The sequence below is a fragment of the Arachis ipaensis genome, chromosome B10 (genome assembly GCF_059453495.1).
Source record: "Arachis ipaensis isolate K30076 ecotype BB chromosome B10, ASM5945349v1, whole genome shotgun sequence".
NCBI classification, from domain to species: Eukaryota; Viridiplantae; Streptophyta; class Magnoliopsida; order Fabales; family Fabaceae; genus Arachis; species Arachis ipaensis.
In genome coordinates, this window is record NC_142435.1 from 79495114 (window position 1) to 79513791 (window position 18678).

The 18678-nt window shown below is 37.4% G+C and overlaps 1 non-coding gene across 1 annotated transcript; it reads right to left on the minus strand.

The window, feature by feature from the left end:
• Positions 1-3391: 3391 nt before the first annotated feature.
• Positions 3392-3499, minus strand: LOC148580558 (small nucleolar RNA R71). The gene has a single exon (XR_015896355.1). It is a non-coding gene; the product is annotated as a small nucleolar RNA R71 (small nucleolar RNA).
• Between the last annotated feature and the right edge of the window lie 15179 nt (positions 3500-18678).

An 18678-nucleotide genomic window follows, 5' to 3' on the forward strand; every position in this document is an offset into this window, starting at 1 on the left:
ATTCTACGCTGCTGTCTGGAGTTAAACGCCAGAAACAAGTCACAAACCAGAGTTGAACGCCAGAAATACATTACAACCTGGCGTTCAACTCCAGAAAGAGCCTCTGCACGTGCAACATTCAAGCTCAGCCCAAGCACACACCAAGTGGGCCCCGAAAGTAGATTTATGCATCAATTACTTACTTCTGTAAACCCTAGTAACTAGTTTAGTATAAATAGGACTTTTTACTACTGTATTAGAAATCCTGGATTGTATTTTTGATCCTGTGATCACGTTTTGGGGGCTGGCCATTCGGCCATGCCTGGACCTTTCACTTATGTATTTTTAACGGTAGAGTTTCTGCACTCCATAGATTAAGGTGTGGAGCTCTGCTGTTCCTCAAAGATTAATGCAAAGTACTACTGTTTTTTTATTCAATTCAACTTATTCCGCTTCTAAGATATTCATTCGCACCTCAACCTGAATGTGTTGAACGTGACAATCATCATCATTCCCCCACGAACGCATGCCTGACAACCACTTCCGTTCTACCTTAGATTGAATGAGTATCTCTTGGATCTCTTAATCAGAATCTTCGTGGTATAAGCTAGATTGATGGCGGCATTCATGAGAGTCCGGAAAGTCTAAACCTTGTCTGTGGTATTCCGAGTAGGACTCTGGGATTGAATGACTGTGACGAACTTCAAACTCGCGAGTGCTGGGCGTAGTGACAGACGCAAAAGGAGGGTGAATCCTATTCCAGTATGATCGAAAACCTCAGATGATTAGCCATACTGTGACAGAGCATTTGGACCATTTTCACAAGAGGATAGGATGCAACCATTGACCACGGTGATGCCTCCAGACGATTAGCCATGCAGTGACAGCGCATCGGACCATTTTCCAGAGAGGATCAAAAGTAGTCATTGACAATGGTGATGTCCTTACATAAAACCATCCATAGAAAGGAGTAGGATTGATTGGATGAAGATAGCAGGAAAGCAGAGGTTCAGAAGAACGAAAGCATCTCTATGCGCTTATCTGAAATTCTCACCAATGATTTACATAAGTATTTCTATCCTTATTTTATTATTTATTTTCGAAAACTTCATAACTATTTTATATCCGCCTGACTGAGATTTACAAGGTGACCATAGCTTGCTTCATACCAACAATCTCCGTGGGATCGACCCTTACTCACGTAAGGTTTATTACTTGGACGACCCAGTGCACTTGCTGGTTAGTTGTATCGAAGTTGTGAATGAAAAATGATTTATTAAGACGTGCGTACAGAGTTTCTGGCGCCGTTGCCTGAGATCACAGTTTCATGCACCAAGTTTTTGGCGCCGTTGCCGGGGATTGTTCGAATTTGGACAACTGACGGTTCATCCTGTTGCTCAGATTAGGTAATTTTCTTTTTCGTTTTCTTTTCAAAAATTTTTCAAAAATCTTTTAAAAAATTTTTCCTTTGTTTTCGAAAAAAAAAAATTTTCATAAAATCATAAAAATAAAAAATATTTCATGTTTCTTGTTTGAGTCTTGAGTCAAGTTGAAAGTTTGGTGTCAATTGCATATTCATCTTTCATTTTTTTGAAAAATTCATGCATTCATGGTGTTCTTCATGATCTTCAAGTTGTTCTTGGTAAATCTTCTTGTTTGATCTTGATGTTTTCTTGTTTTGCATCTTTTCTTGTTTTACATGTGCATTTTTGCATCCATAGAGTCTAAACATGAAAGATGTCTAAGTTTGGTGTCTTGCATGTTTTCTTTGCATTAAAAATTTTTTTAAAAATATGTTCTTGATGTTCATCATGATCTTCAAAGTGTTCTTGGTGTTCATCTTGACATTCATAGCATTCTTGCATGCATTCATTGTTTTGATCTAAAAATTTTCATGCATTGCATCATTTTCATGTTTTTCTCTCTCATTATTAAAAATTCAAAAAAAATCAAAAAAATATCTTTCCTTTTTTTTTCTCTCTCAAAATTTCAAAAAATAGATTTGACTTTTTCAAAAATTTTTAAAATCTAGTTGTTTCTCATGAGTCAAATCAAATTTTCAATTTAAAAAATCTTATCTTTTTCAAAATCTTTTTCAAAAATCAAATCTTTTTCATATTTCTTAGTTATTTTTGAAAATTTTAAAAATATTTTTCAAAAATCTTTTTCTTATCTTTATCTCCTAATTTTCGAAAATAACATCATCAATTAATGTTTTGATTCAAAAATTTCAAGTTTGTTACTTACTTGTTAGGAAAGATTCAAACTTTAAGTTCTAGAATCATATCTTGTGATTTCTTGTGAATCAAGTCATTAATTGTGATTTTAAAAATCAAATATTTTTCAAAACTAATTTCAATCATATCTTTTCAAAAATATCTTCTTATCTTTTTCAAAAATTTGATTTCAAAATATCTTTTCTAACTTCTTATCTTCTTATCTTTTCAAAAATTGATTTTCAAATTTGTTTCAACTAACTAACTAACTTTTTGTTTGTTTCTTATCTTTTTCAAAACTACCTAACTAACTCCCTCTCTAATTTTCAAAAATACCTTCCCTCTTTTTCAAAATTTCTTTTTAATTAACTAATTATTTTAATTTTTGATTTTTATTTTCGAAAATTACTAACCTTTTTCAAAAACTATTTTCGAAAATCACTAACTCTTTTTCAAAAATAATTTTCAAAAATTCTCCTTCTCTCTCATCTCCTTCTATTCATTTATTCATCTACTAACACTTCATCTCACCAAAAATCCGAACCCTCTCTCTCTGAGTTCATATTTTCTCTTCTTCTTTTCTTTTACTCACATAAGGGAACCTCTATGCTTGGGCAAAAAGGATCTCTATTATTATTATTTTTCTGTTCCCTCTTTTTCATATGAGCAGGAGCAAAGACAAGAATATTCTTGTTGAAGCAGATCCAGAACCTGAAAGGACTCTGAAGAGGAAACTAAGAAAAGCTAAATTACAACAATCCAGCAAGCACCTTTCAGAAATTTTTGAACAAGAAGAGGAGATGGCAGCCGAAAATAATAATAATGCAAGGAGAATGCTTGGTGACTTTACTGCACCTAATTCCAATTTACATGGAAGAAGCATCTCCATTCCTGCCATTGGAGCAAACAATTTTGAGCTGAAACCTCAATTAGTTTCTCTGATGCAGCAAAACTGCAAGTTTCATGGACTTCCATCTGAAGATCCTTTTCAGTTCTTAACTGAATTCTTGCAGATATGTGATACTGTTAAGACTAATGGAGTAGATCCTGAAGTCTACAGGCTCATGCTTTTCCCTTTTGCTATAAGAGACAGAGCTAGAGTATGGTTGGACTCTCAACCTAAGGATAGCCTGAACTCTTGGGATAAGCTGGTCAAGGCTTTCTTAGCCAAGTTCTTTCCTCCTCAAAAGCTGAGTAAGCTTAGAATGGATGTTCAGACCTTCAGACAAAAAGAAGGTGAATCCCTCTATGAAGCTTGGGAGAGATACAAAGGATTGACCAAAAAGTGTCCTTCTGACATGCTTTCAGAATGGACCATCCTGGATATATTCTATGATGGTCTGTCTGAGTTAGCTAAGATGTCATTGGATACTTCTGCAGGTGGATCCATTCACCTAAAGAAAACGCTTGCAGAAGCTCAAGAACTCATTGACATGGTTGCTAATAACCAGTTTATGTACACTTCTGAAAGGAATCCTGTGAATAATGGGACGCCTATGAAGAAGGGAGTTCTTGAAATTGATACTCTGAATGCCATATTGGCTCAGAATAAAATATTGACTCAGCAAGTCAATATGATTTCTCAGAGTCTGAATGGAATGCAAGCTGCATCCAACAGTACTCAAGAGGCATCTTCTGAAGAAGAAGCTTATGATCCTGAGAACCCTGCAATAGCAGAGGTAAATTATATGGGTGAACCTTATGGAAACACCTATAACCCATCATGGAAAAATCATCCAAATTTCTCATGGAAGGATCAACAAAAGCCTCAACAAGGCTTCAACAATGGTGGAAGAAACAGGTTTAAAAATAGTAAACCTTTTCCATCATCCACTCAGCAACAGACAGAGAACTCTGAACAAAATACCTCTAATTTAGCAAACTTAGTCTCTGATCTATCTAAGGCCACTGTAAGTTTCATGAATGAAACAAGGTCTTCCATTAGAAATTTGGAAGCACAAGTGGGCCAGCTGAGTAAAAGGATCACTGAAATCCCTCCTAGTACTCTCCCAAGCAATACAGAAGAAAATCCAAAAGGAGAGTGCAAGGCCATTGACATAACTACCATGGCCGAACCTGTAAGGGAGGTTGAGGACGTGAATCCCAGTGAGGAAAACCTCCTGGGACGTCCAGTGATCAATTAGGGGTTTCCCTCTGAGGAACCAAAGGAATCTGAGGCTCATCTAGAGACCATAGAGATTCCACTAAACCTCCTTATGCCATTCATGAGCTCGGATGAGTATTCCTCTTCTGAAGAGAATGAGGATGTTACTGAGGAGCAAGTTACCAAGTACCTTGGTGCAATCATGAAACTGAATGCCAAATTATTTGGTATTGAGACTTGGAAAGATGAACCTCCCTTGTTCACCAATGAACTAAGTGATCTGGATCAACTGAGATTGCCTCAGAAGAAACAGGATCCTGGAAAGTTCTTAATACCTTGTACCATAAGCACCATGACCTTTGAGAAGGCTCTATGTGACCTTGGGTCAGGGATAAACCTCATGCCACTCTCTGTAATGGAGAAACTGAGAATCTTTGAGGTGCAAGCTGCTAAATTCTCATTAGAGATGGCAGACAATTCAAGAAAACAAGCTTATGGACAGGTAGAGGACGTGTTAGTAAAGGTTGAAGGCCTTTACATCCCTGCTGATTTCATAGTCCTAGATACTGGGAAGGATGAGGATGAATCCATCATCCTTGGAAGACCTTTCCTAGCCACAGCAAGAGCTGTGATTGATGTTGACAGAGGTGAACTAGTCCTTCAATTGAATGAGGACTCCCTTGTGTTTACAACTCAAGGTTACCCTTCTGTAAACATGGAGAGGAAGCATAAAAAGTTTCTCTCAAAACAGAGTCAACCAGAGCCCCCACAGTCAAACTCTAAGTTTGGTGTTGGGAGGCCACAACCAAACTCTAAGTTTGGTGTTGAACTCCCATATCCAAACTCAAAGTTTGGTGTTGGGAAGTCTCAATAATGCTCTGAACATCTGTGAGGCTCCATGAGAGCCCACTGTCAAGCTATTGACATTAAAGAAGCGCTTGTTGGGAGGCAACCCAATTTTTATTTATCTAATTTTATTTTCATGGTTTTTCATGTTTTATTAGGTTCATGATCATGTGGAGTCACAAAATAAATATAAAAATTGAAAACGGAATCAAAAACAGCAGAAGAAAAATCACACCCTGGAGGAAGACCTTACTGGGGTTTAAATGCTAGTAAGAAGCATCTGGCTGGCGTTCAACGCCAGAACAAAGCATGGTTCTGGCGCTGAACGCCCAAAATGGGCAGCATCTGGGCGTTTGAACGCCAGAATTGCACCCTGGAGAAGAGCTGGCGCTGAACGCCCAGAACAAGCATGGTTCTGGCGTTCAACGCCAGAAATGGGCAACAAATGGGCGTTCAACGCCCAGAACAAGCACCAATCTGGCGCTGAACGCCCAGAGTTGTGTGCAAGGACATTTTTCATGCCTAATTTGGTGCAAGGTTGTAAATCCTTGAACACCTCAGGATCTGTGGACCCCACAGGATCAACTCAGGATCTGTGGACCCTACAGGATCCCCACCTACCTCCACTCACTCTCTCCATTCATGGCCATCCCTTCTGTTTTCCATTTACCACTCACATCCATACACCCACCTACCTTCAAAATTCAACATCTCTTTCTCACTCAATCCCACCCATATGGCCGAATACACACATCCCTCCATCTCCTCCATATCTTCTTCTTCTTCATCTATTCTTTCTTCTCTTGCTCGAGGGCGAGCAATATTCTAAGTTTGGTGTGGTAAAAGCATAAACTTTTTATTTTTCCATTACCATTAATGGAACCTAAGGCCAGAGAAACCTCAAGAAAGAGAAAAGGGAAGGCAATTACTTCCACCTCTGAGCCATGGGAGATGAAAAGATTCATCTCACAAGCCCATCACTAAGAAAAGGATGGAGCAAACAAGAGAGCCCACTCATGGAGCTCAAGAAACACATGAGGAAGCTCACCATCAAGAAATCCCTGAGATACCTCAAGGGATGCACTTTCCTCCACAAAACTATTGGGAGCAAATCAACACCTCCCTAGGAGAATTAAGTTCCAACATGGGACAATTAAGGGTGGAACATCAAGAGCACTCCATCAACCTTCATGAAATTAGAGAAGATCAAAAAGCAATGAGGGAGGAGCAACAAAGACAAGGAAGAGACATAGAAGAGCTCAAAGACATTATTGGTTTCTCAAGAAGGAAACGCCACTATCACTAAGGTGGACTCATTCCTTGTTCTTATTTTCTGTTTTTCGTTTTCTCTATGTTAAGTGCTTATCCATGTTTGTGTCTTCATTACATGATCATTAGTATTTAGTAACTATGCCTTAAAGTAGTGAATATGAATCCATCACCTCTCTTAAATGAAAACTATTTTAATTCAAAAGAACAAGAAGTACATGAGTTTCGAATTTATCCTTGAACTTAGTTTAATTATATTGATGTGGTGACAATACTTTTTGTTTTCTGAATGAATGCTTGAATAGTGCATATGTCTTTTGAAGTTGTTGTTTAAGAATGTTAAATATGTTGGCTCTTGAAAGAATGATGACAAGGAGACATATTATTTGATAATCTGAAAAATAAAAAAAATGATTCTTGAAGCAAGAAAAAGCAGCAAAGAACAAAGCTTGCAGAAAAAAAAATAGGCGAAAAAAAATAGAAAGAAAAAGAAAAAAAGAAAGCAGAAAAAGCCAAAAGCTCTTAAAACCAAAAGGCAAGAGCAAAAACCAATAACCCTTAAAACCAAAAGGCAAGGGTAAATAAAAAGGATCCCAAGGCTTTGAGCATCAGTGGATAGGAGGGCCTAAAGGAATAAAATCCCGGCCTAAGCGGCTAAACCAAGCTGTCCCTAACCATGTGCTTGTGGCGTGAAGGTGTCAAGTGAAAACTTAAGACTGAGCGGTTAAAGTCAAGGTCCAAAGCAAAAACAGAGTGTGCTTAAGAACCCTGGACACCTCTAATTGGGGACTTTAGCAAAGCTGAGTCACAATCTGAAAAGGTTCACCCAATTATGTGTCTGTGGCATTTATATATCCGGTGGTAATACTGGAAAACAAAGTGCTTAGGGCCACGGCCAAGACTCATAAAATAGCTGTGTTCAAGAATCATCATACTGAACTAGGAGAATCAATAACACTATCTGAACTCTGAGTTCCTATAGATGCCAATCATTCTGAACTTCAATGGATAAAGTGAGATGCCAAAACTATTCAAGAGGCAAAAAACTACAAGTCCCGCTCATTTAATTGGAGCTATGTTTCATTGATAGTTTGGAATTTATAGTATATTCTCTTCTTTTTATCCTATTTGATTTTCAGTTGCTTGGGGACAAGCAACAATTTAAGTTTGGTGTTGTGATGAGCGGATAATTTATACGTTTTTTGGCATTGTTTTTAGTATGATTTTAGTAGAATCTAGTTACTTTTAGGGATGTTTTCATTAGTTTTTATGTTAAATTTACATTTCTGGACTTTACTATGAGTTTGTGTGTTTTTCTATGATTTTAGGTATTTTCTAGCTGAAATTGAGGGACTTGAGCAAAAATCAGATTCAGAGGCAGAAGAAGGACTGCTGATGCTGTTGGATTCTGACCTCCCTGCACTCAAAGTGGATTTTCTGGAGCTACAGAACTCAAAATGGCGCGCTTCCAATTGCGTTCGAAAGTAGACATCCAGAGCTTTCCAGAAATGTATAATAGTTCATATTTTGACCAAGTTTAGATGACGTAAAAGGGTGTTGAACGCCAGTTCTATGCTGCTGTCTGGAGTTAAACGCCAGAAACAAGTCACAAACCAGAGTTGAATGCCAGAAATACGTTACAACCTAGCGTTCAACTCCAGAAAGAGCCTCTGCACGTGCAACATTCAAGCTCAGCCCAAGCACACACCAAGTGGGCCCTGGAAGTGGATTTATGCATCAATTACTTACTTCTCTAAACCCTAGTAACTAGTTTAGTATAAATAGGACTTTTTACTACTGTATTAGAAATCCTGGATTGTATTTTTGATCCTGTGATCACGTTTTGGGGGCTGGCCATTCGGCCATACCTGGACCTTTCACTTATGTATTTTTAACGGTAGAGTTTCTGCATTCCATAGATTAAGGTGTGGAGCTCTGCTGTTCCTCAAAGATTAATGCAAAGTACTACTGTTTTTTTATTGAATTCAACTTATTCCGCTTCTAAGATATTTATTCGCACCTCAACCTGAATGTGATGAACGTGACAATCATCATCATTCCCCCACGAACGCGTGCCTGACAACCACTTCCGTTCTACCTTAGATTGAATGAGTATCTCTTGGATCTCTTAATCAGAATCTTCGTGGTATAAGCTAGATTGATGGCGGCATTCATGAGAGTCCGGAAAGTCTAAACCTTGTCTGTGGTATTCCGAGTAGGACTCTGGGATTGAATGACTGTGACGAACTTCAAACTCGCGAGTGCTGGGCGTAGTGACAGACGCAAAAGGAGGGTGAATCCTATTCCAGTATGATCGAGAACCTCAGATGATTAGCCGTGCTGTGACAGAGCATTTGGACCATTTTCATAAGAGGATAGGATGCAGCCATTGACCACGGTGATGCCTCCAAACGATTAGCCATGCAATGACAGTGCATCGGACCATTTTCCAGAGAGGATCAAAAGTAGCCATTGACAATGGTGATGTCCTTACATAAAGCCAGCCATAGAAAGGAGTAGGATTGATTGGATGAAGATAGCAGGAAAGCAGAGGTTCAGAAGAACGAAAGCATCTCTATGTGCTTATCTGAAATTCTCACCAATGATTTACATAAGTATTTCTATCCTTATTTTATTATCTATTTTCGAAAACTTCATAACTATTTTATATCCGCCTGACTGAGATTTACAAGGTGACCATAGTTTGCTTCATACCAACAATCTCCGTGGGATCGACCCTTACTCATGTAAGGTTTATTACTTGGACGACCCAGTGCACTTGCTGGTTAGTTGTATCGAAGTTGTGAATGAAAAATGATTTATTAAGACGTGCGTACAGAGTTTCTGGTGCCGTTGCCTGAGATCACAATTTCGTGCACCACTTGGTCTCCCAAGCACTATTCTGAGGCTGTGTAAAAGATCAGGAGTACTATTTGAGAATGAAGATACAGAGAAGGTAAAAGGAAGCAGAGGGGTTACCAAGCAAAGCATGGAAGGTGTCACTGACACTGACAATCAGCAAGAGAGAAGAGCTCAAAGAAGAAGGAGGAGACCACAAGTGGAGGGAGAACGAGCTTCTGGTGCAATAGACCTGAGCCAAATGTAAATAGCTATTGAAGAAATGTCTCAACAATACATGAGAGCACAGGAGCAACAATAGGAGAAATACTTGAGGCAACAAGAGCAGTATTTGAAGGATCGAGAGCAACAAGAGAATTGGCAGCGACAGATGATGGAACAACAAGAAAACTTCCAGATAAAGATGTTAGATCAACAGAGAGAATTTCAAGCAAGAATTCTTGATGGGCAAAGGGAACAATCGGCAAACTTTCAAGAATCATTTAATAGATTGTCCCTACGACAAGCCAAGTATGGGGAGTATACCCAAAACCTTTATCAATGGAAGAACATATATCATACAATTGGAGAGCATAGGAACTTGGACAGAATGGAGTATGATATAGAAACTCAAGCAAAGTTGGACTATGTAGTCCATAGCATGCCAGCATTGAACCAACAGATTAAGCCATTTGAGCAATGCCAAGAATTGGTAGACCATCAGAGAGCAAAAGCCCAGAAAAATGCAGCACACATGCAACAAGGATTGAAGAATGCTAGGCTCTGGGGTCAGATAGACCACATTTGGGATCGTAGATGCCTTGTTGAAGAACCCCAAGAAACAAGCAAGAAGAGGAAGAAGAAGAAAGGAGAGTCCAGCAAAGGCAAGGAGCACAAACATTAGAAGGTGGTGGAGTTCCTTTCATGTTTCTAATTAAATAAGGATGATGCATATCTGAAACATGATATGCCTCCAAATGTTTTATGTTCTGCACTTTCATGTTTTATTAGAATCTTATTATGATCTGCATTGTGCTTGTCTTCATCTTCATCTGTATTAAAGTTTGTCTTGTTTCCCTTTTTGCATCAATAAGAGAAAATGTTTGAAATAGAAAGTGATTGTCCAATGTGGTAGGAATGAGAATAAAGATTTATGGTGGTAATTGCTTGATGGGATGATAAGCTCAATAATAAAAGCTGCATAATAGAATGTCTTTTGTAGTGTGCACTTAGTTAATGTTATGAAATCTTTTATTAATGAACATCCCTGTAAAATGAAGAAAAAGAAAGAAAAAGAAAAGAAAAGCTAAGGATTGGCAACAAACATGAAAGAAACAAACAATAAGGCTAGACACCAATAGCTTGGACCTTAGGACATATGCCTGTGGTGCTTCTTGTACTAGGATATGCTTGGACAATTAGGTTCTGAGGAGTCTTTTAGAACTTGGTAACTTGGATTAACTAATCCAGGATTTCCAACTGAAAGTCCATTATCAAGAGCAACCTAGTTACAAAGCATTTAGTAACACAAAGAGGTGCTGGGCATCAATGTTCCTAAGAAGAATTGTGAGCCAAGTGTCTGTAGTGAAGAAGTGTTGAGCAAAATTGAGCCAAAAGGCTGTTGCAACACTTGACACTAAGCTATCACTGAGACATAAGCTTTCTATGCAAAAGAAAGAAAGAAAAATAAAAAAAATGGGATCAATCAAAGGGCAAGGAATTATAACAGCAACTCTAGTGAATCATCAAAAAGGCATTTCTTACCTATCAGTAAAGAATAAGTGAGCTGCATCTGTCCGCATAAAATCCCATAGTCTTAATTCAATCACCTGCTAAATAAGGACATGTATGCTTCTCTGTTTCATTTCATTTCTTCTCATGTTTAGTGCTTGTTTGGGGACAAGCAAGGCTTAAGTTTGGTGTTGTGATGACAAGTCATCTTATGCTAGTTTTACAAGTATTTTTCATTAGTTTCATTAGGTTTTATGCACTTTCTTGCACAATAAGTAAGTGATTGGAGTGGAATTTCATGATCATTTGGAATCAATCAAAAATCAATTATTTTATACAAAATCATAAGGTTTATGATAGAATTAATTGATTTGATAAATGATGCAAAGATCTCGTGAATTTGGTGATACTTTGATTGTTTGTTTGGTTGCTTGTAGGTGAAGAAATGAGAAACAAAGGGCAGCGTTCAATGAATGAATGTAGCGTTCAAAGAGTGAATGCCCATGAAGAGAGAAGCGCTCAACCAAACCAAGGCTCACACAAGAGGCAGCATTCAAGCAAGTGAACGCCACGTTCACTTTAATGAACGTTTTCGGGCATTAACCAAGGGAAGCAGGGTGCGCATCAAAGCAACACAAAGGGTAGCGTTCAAAAAAGTGAACGCCACGTTCACTATCTCCACCTTTTTCGTGGATTGCTAGCCAAGGAAGGAAGGCGCACAGCAAAGCTCACTAAGGAGTGTTCAAGGAAGGCAACGTAGCACTCAACCAAGGGAGCACTAGACAGCACTCAACCAAGGGAGGCACGCACCAAGGAAGGGTAGCGTTCAAAGACTGAATGTTCCATTCACTAAAGCAACGCTGGAGGAACAAGGCGCACCAAATTGGCACGCCACAAGAGTGAACGCCAAGTTCACTTACCCAACGGAGCGCTCCACTGGAGCATGCATCACCCCTAACACATTTTCCATTTCAAGGCCAAATCCAAAATTAAAAAGCCCACTCCACGTTTTGAAGAGGAAAAATAGAAAGTGTATAAATAGGATTTAGTTTGATTGGAAGGGGGCTGACATGAAAACCTTTGCTTATTTTTAGTTTTCTCACTTTTTAATTTTCATTTGTTTTGAATTTGGGAATTGGGGATTGGATATAGTTTTCTTTCTGTTTGTTCTTTCTTCTGCAACTTCTACTTTCTATTTTGGGTTTTTGAATTGAGATTGAAGAATTCCATTGAAATTGTTCACCTAAGAATCATCTTCTACTTTTCTTTTGATAGTTCTAAGAATTGGAAAATTGGATCTGAACTTCCTTTTCTGTTTTTATTTTCATTTCTTCTGCAATTTCCTTTCTGTTTTATCAAGGGAGTAATTGAGATCTAGATCTATTTTCTGTTCCCATTACTCTTCTTCAATTGTCAATTTCTCTTTAGGATTTCATAATTGATTTAAGTTTTCTTGTTGTTTTGTTTCTAAAAGCAATTTTCCATTTCTGTTTTGCTACTGAGATCCTGATCTGATTCTCTTCATCTCATAGCTCTCTGATTTACTTTAATTTACATTTTCTAGTTCAATTTAAATCCCAACACCCAAATTCCTTTACTCTTAATACAATTTACATTTCCCAGCAATTTAGATTTTAGCAATTTAAGTTTCTTGCACTTGAAGTTTCAGTTATTTATATTTCTTGCAATTTAAGTTTTAGCTCTTTTACTTTCTTGCACTTTAAGTTTCTGCAATTTACTTCTTCTGCACTTTAATATTCAGCCAATTTTCATTCTGCACTTCTATTTTCTTACAATTTTACTTCTGTTAATCAAAATCACTCAAATCATCAAATATTTGCTTAACTAAATTCATTACCTAACTAAAATTGCTCAATCCATCAATCCTTGTGGGATCGACCTCACTCTTGTGAGTTATTACTACTTAATGCGAGTTTGTGTGGAATCGTTTTTCCCTTATCAGCTTCCTCAATAATCTTATTTTATTTGTTGCCAGATAATCTCAAAATCTTTTGTTTTGTTTCTTCTTTTTAGGATGCAGAAGAAAGGTAAAGCACCGGTTACACCACCGATTGTGCAACCAACAACTCGCCCTCCTAATATTTGGTTGGATTGCCGAGGTGAGAAACCAAGTACCTTGGTTAACCGAAAAGCCGACTTCCAATATGAAACAATTGAGAAAAGAACAATCCATTGGGAGAGGACACTGAAGGTTCCAAGCAAGTACAAGGCGATTATTCATGAAAGGATTGCCTCACTTTATTGGGAATTTCTTGAGCAAGAACCCATTGAAGTTAATGAATCCATGGTGCGGGAATTCTATGCAAACTACCAAACTTGGGAAGAGGAGTCGATATTCCTCCGGGGAAAGATGTTAGACACTTCCAACAAAGCTCTAGAAGCACTTCTGAACATCCCCCATATTCCGCCTGAGAAGGATGATTATTCAAAGATCAAAGCGGATGTGTTCAAGGGGAGGATGTCTTTGGCTCCTATTCTTAAGAGAATTGGCCGTCCTGGTACATCTTGGGAGTTTAGCAAAGGGAGAAAATATGTTCCCACTAGTATTGCTTACTCCGATTTAAATGCTGAGGCGCGTATATGGCATCAGATTGTGGCGGACTACATCATCCTGAGCACCCATGCTACCCATGTCATATTTAGAACTGCTTTGCTCCTTTGGGCTATTATAGGAGGAAAGAACATAGCCATTGTACCTTTGATACGCAAATCGATTTGAAAACTCATTGAGAAGAAAAAGATCAACATTCTATTTCTATCAATGGTGATACGTTTAGCAATAGCAGCGGGGATAGAGAGGCAACCGACGGACGTCATGTTCGAGAGTCCAGAAGGCAACAAGTTCATTCTGAGGGGAGAATTGGATGGATCATCAAAGAAGACACCCTTCAAGAGGAAGGCACCCACAGTACCACCATCAAGTATACCAACCTCATCGACTCCTTTACCGTTCCTCCAGTCGCTTCCGGATTTATTCCAAGACATCTTGCACGATATCTGCAACATCGAGGAACTTGACCACAAGCGTTTAGAGTGGATAGCAGCAAAGCTACAAGGAAGAGACCCCGGCCTAACTCCCAAAGCTTCATATGAATTAGTTGGGGAGGAGGAGGATGAAGGTGACCAACCCATGTCAGAAACCACGAGCTGAAGGTGGACCCCGAAGTTACCATTCTCCCGAATTATGAGCATGCATGAAGGACCGTACACAAATTAAGTTTGGGGGAGGATCGACAACTTCGTGGGGGGAGGGGTAAAATTCTTTTCTCAAGACACTTTGCAATACTCTTTTAGTCCTTTTTCTTAATTTTTAGTAGTTTTATTTCTACTGCACCCTGTTTGGTTTGTTTGTATATATTTCTTTAAGTGCTTATGGTTATATGATAGTTAATGTTTGCATGATGTATGATAGAGTGAATAAGTTTGGTAAAACACCAAGAAATTTACATGAAATCTTTCTTAGGGAGAGCCATTGATTGAATTGAGAAAAAATTATTTTTCAACTTGCTTAGAGTATTCTTTTGATTGAACATAGAAAAAGAGCTAGAACAACATACCTTGTGAGACTTAAGCTCTAGTAGATGGTTGCACATTTTTCAACCATAATGTTTGTTCTTGTGTGATTATACTCCTTTTTTAATTGTGATCTTAGATTTGCATGAATCTTTATGTCCTATATTTGTTGTTTGAATGCATTTAGCATGATTGAGGCCATTTTTGATGTGAACTCACTAACCTATATGGCTAACCCTTGTATTCACCTTTGTGAACCCCTTTTGAGCCTATAAATCTCCTTTTGTTCTAATTTTCAGCATATTATTCTCCCTTAAGCGAAAAACCATTGATGTCCTTGAATTACTCTTTGATTAGCTTGAGTGGATGATGAGTCCATATTTTTCGATATATTTTGGTTTGATTAGAGTGGATTTCATCACATAAACCCACATTTATTCATCTAAATAGAATGATTTAGTGTTTTCTCCCTAAATTGAGCTTAATTGTGAAAACATGCTCTTTTGTACTTAATTTAGTCAACTTTAATTCACTTTAATCCCATTTGGTGCCGTGATGTATTTGTTAAGTGATTTTAGGTTTCCAAGGCAAGTATGGGTTGAAGAAGTGGGGGAAAGAGTATGCGAAATGGAAGAAAACACAAAGGAGTGGAGTTTGGAAGTTTCAGCACGCGTGCGTACGCACAAGTATGCGTGCAAACTGATGAACGGATTTTTTCTAGTAAAGAATTCATAATAAATGCCCATTTCAAGTATAGTTTCTAAACCAACAATAATCCTTTCATACAAAAATTTGGTTGTCACTAAAACAAACCCAATAAAATTAAAACGAAGTATTTAAACCTCGGGTCGTCTCTCAAGGAATTGCAGGGAGGTGTAGTTTATTATTGGTTATGGAATTGTATCTTTTTGGGTTTCTAAAATAAGGAATAAGAAAAGTAAATTGCAAAAAAAGTAAACTAATAGCTAAGAAAGCTTTTGGCAAGGTATAAGAATTAGAAGTCCTATCCTAGCTATCCTTATCAATTGTGACATCAATGGTCCATTGCTCCCACTTAGTTAACCTCTAACCATGAAGGAAAGTCAAGTAGATGAATCAATTTGATTCCTCAAGTCCTAGTCAACTCTTAAGGAAAGACTAGCTTTAGAGGGATCCAAATCGACTAGCAACTTCTCAATTATCAATCAATAAAGGAGTTTGATAACTCAAGAGTTTCCAATTACTCAATCTAAGCTAAGAACATAAAAAGCTAATCTAAAATCCAACCAAGCATTTTATCAAACACTTGGAAAGCACAACATAAATGTATAGAAAATCAATAAGAGATAATAAAATCCAAACTACCAATTAAAAGCATCAATAACATAAATTGAAGAAAGCAATCATAAATATGAAATACCTCAAATTGCATTAAATAGGAAATCAAATCTAACATGAGAATTCATAAACTAAAGTGAATAAATAAATAAATCACCAAGAGAAGAGAAACTAAAGTGCTAGAATAAATAAGAGTAGAAAAGAAACTAAATTAAAGTAATGTAGAAATCTAAAATTGAAAATAGCTAAACCTAAGAATCCTAAAACCTAGAGAGAGGAGAGAGCCTCTCTCTCTAGAAAACTACATCTAAAAACCTAAAATTATGTGAATGAATGATTGATTTCCCCACTCTGCAGCCTCTAATCTGTGTTTTTTGGGCTGAAAACTAGGAAAAAAGGAGCCCAGAAATCGCCCCCAGCATTTTCTGATTCGTCTAGCACGTGGTTCTGTCATGCGTACGCGTCGCTGAACTTTTGCAAGGTCACGTGTATGCGTGATGCACGCGTGCGCGTCACTTAATTACATGGCAACCATAACAAATTGCATATCATTTCGAAGCCCTGGATGTTAGCTTTTCAACGCAATTAGAACCTCCTCATTTGGACCTCTGTAGCTCAAGTTATGGTCGATTTAGTACGAAGAGGTCAGGGTTGACAGCTTAACAATTCCTTCAATTTCTTGTATTCCTTCCACTTTTGCATGCTTTCTTTCCATCTTCTAAGCCATTCCTGCCCTATAAACCCTGAAATCACTTAACACATATAGCAAGGTATCCACATAAGCATGTTTTCAATCATAGCACAAAATTAGGAAGGAAAATGTAAAACATGCAAATTATATGAATAAGTGTGAGAATAATGGATAAAATCCACTCAATTTAGCATAAAATATACCACCAAATAGTGGTGCATCAAATCTCCCCCACACTTAAACATTAGCACGTCCTCATGCTAAGCTCAGGAGAAGCTACAAAGCAGTGAAGAGGAATGGTAAAAATTATGAAATGCAACCTATCTATATGAATGCAACTACATGCAAAAGTGCTTTTACCTACTTGGTCAAAAGTAAATAATTCTTTCAAGAATAAATATGAACCGGATCTCACTAATTCAAATCATGAAATAAAGTACATGTAAACTTGCAAAAGAAGATAGCTCATGAAAGCCGGGAACACAGAATCAAGCATTGAACCCTCACTGGAAGTGTATATGCACTCTAACCGCTCAAGTGTCTAGGGTTAATTCACTCTAATCTCCTCTAGTCATGCTTTCTAAAACTTTGTTCTTCTTCTAACCAATCAACAAATATTTAATGTACAAATACAAACATCATGAGGGATTTTTAAGGTTGTAATAGGGCTAAGGTAAGGGTGAGGATACATGTATGGCCAAGTGAGTTATACTTTGAATCTTTGACTAACCTAACTTCTCACCTAACATATACACACACTCTATATAATTCTAAAATCATGCCTAGCTACCCAAAATCTCACTTTTGTATATTTCACATACTCATGCATCAAATTTTAATTCCATCACATGTGCATTGATCTTTTTATTGAACTTAGTATTGGGGTGATTTTATCCCCTATTCATTTATTTCTTTTCTTTTCTCTTTTTTTGTCTTTTTTTTGTCTTTTTTTTTCATTAATAAAAACATAATATATCAATGCATATGGTTTTTCTGATTTCACATGAGCAAGCACCCAAATTTCCAATATTTGTCCCAGTAAAAACACAACACAATCTTATCAACCCAAATTCCCACATTTCCCCACACTTAGTTGACACACACTATCTTAAGCTAACCAAAGATTCAAATCGGGTAATCGTAGCTCAAAAACCATGTTCCAAATTAAAATCTTCAAACAAGTTTAACAAAAAAGTTTTAATTTAAATTAGTGAAATGCTATAAAAAGTTTGTTGAAAAAGAATTCCTCACTTCAACTAAGTTGTGGTAAAATATGCACAAAATCAAGCAAACATGCAATCAAACACGCAAATGCAACAACTAATTTAACAAGGAAAATTAAAAATTGGTGTTGATAGAGGAAATAACTAACCCATGGAAGTCGGTATCGACCTCCCCACATTTAAAGGTTGCACCGTCCTCGGTGCATGCAAAGATGTGCAAGTGGACGGGTTGCTACAACTGATGCTTTTCTCCAAAGATTGTGCAGATGGACTTGTCTGTTGCCCCATTGAAATGTCTTCCGGTTTCCTTCCTGGTGGTCATCCTGAAAGAAGAGAAAAGTGAAGAAAAGTAACCCAAAAACAAAGATAGAAAACAAATAAAATATGGTTGGGTTAATGCCAAATAATGAGGGTCTCAATTACATGGTAGCTATAACATGCAAGTGAGAAAACAGTAGAAGCAAATGGCATATCAATAGTGCAAAAATTGCAACAATGGGGAAGAGATAGTAGGTAATGAAAGACAATATAAATTCATGTCAATGCAAAAGGAATACATGTATCATAAAAGATTGGCATTGACAGATAAATAATATCACCCAACAGTGTAAAACAAGTCACTAAGCACCAAAATAATGCAAGAAAAGATGCAATAGTTGAATATGAACATTCAACACCGAAGAAAAAGTATCAGATTTATAAAAGAAAAAGAAAACATGCACAAAATTAAAATGCAATGAGTGAAGGTATGCAAATGCAATAAGGAAAATAGAATGAAAGAGAGTAAGGGTGAGAGGTTAAAGAAATGAAGAAGAAGAAAGTAAGAAAGGAGGAGGAAAGAAGGAGAAAGGGGAGAAGAAAGAAGTAAAAAAATGAAAAACAGGGCACGACGCATGTGCGTCCATCACGCGTACACGTGAAAATGGATTT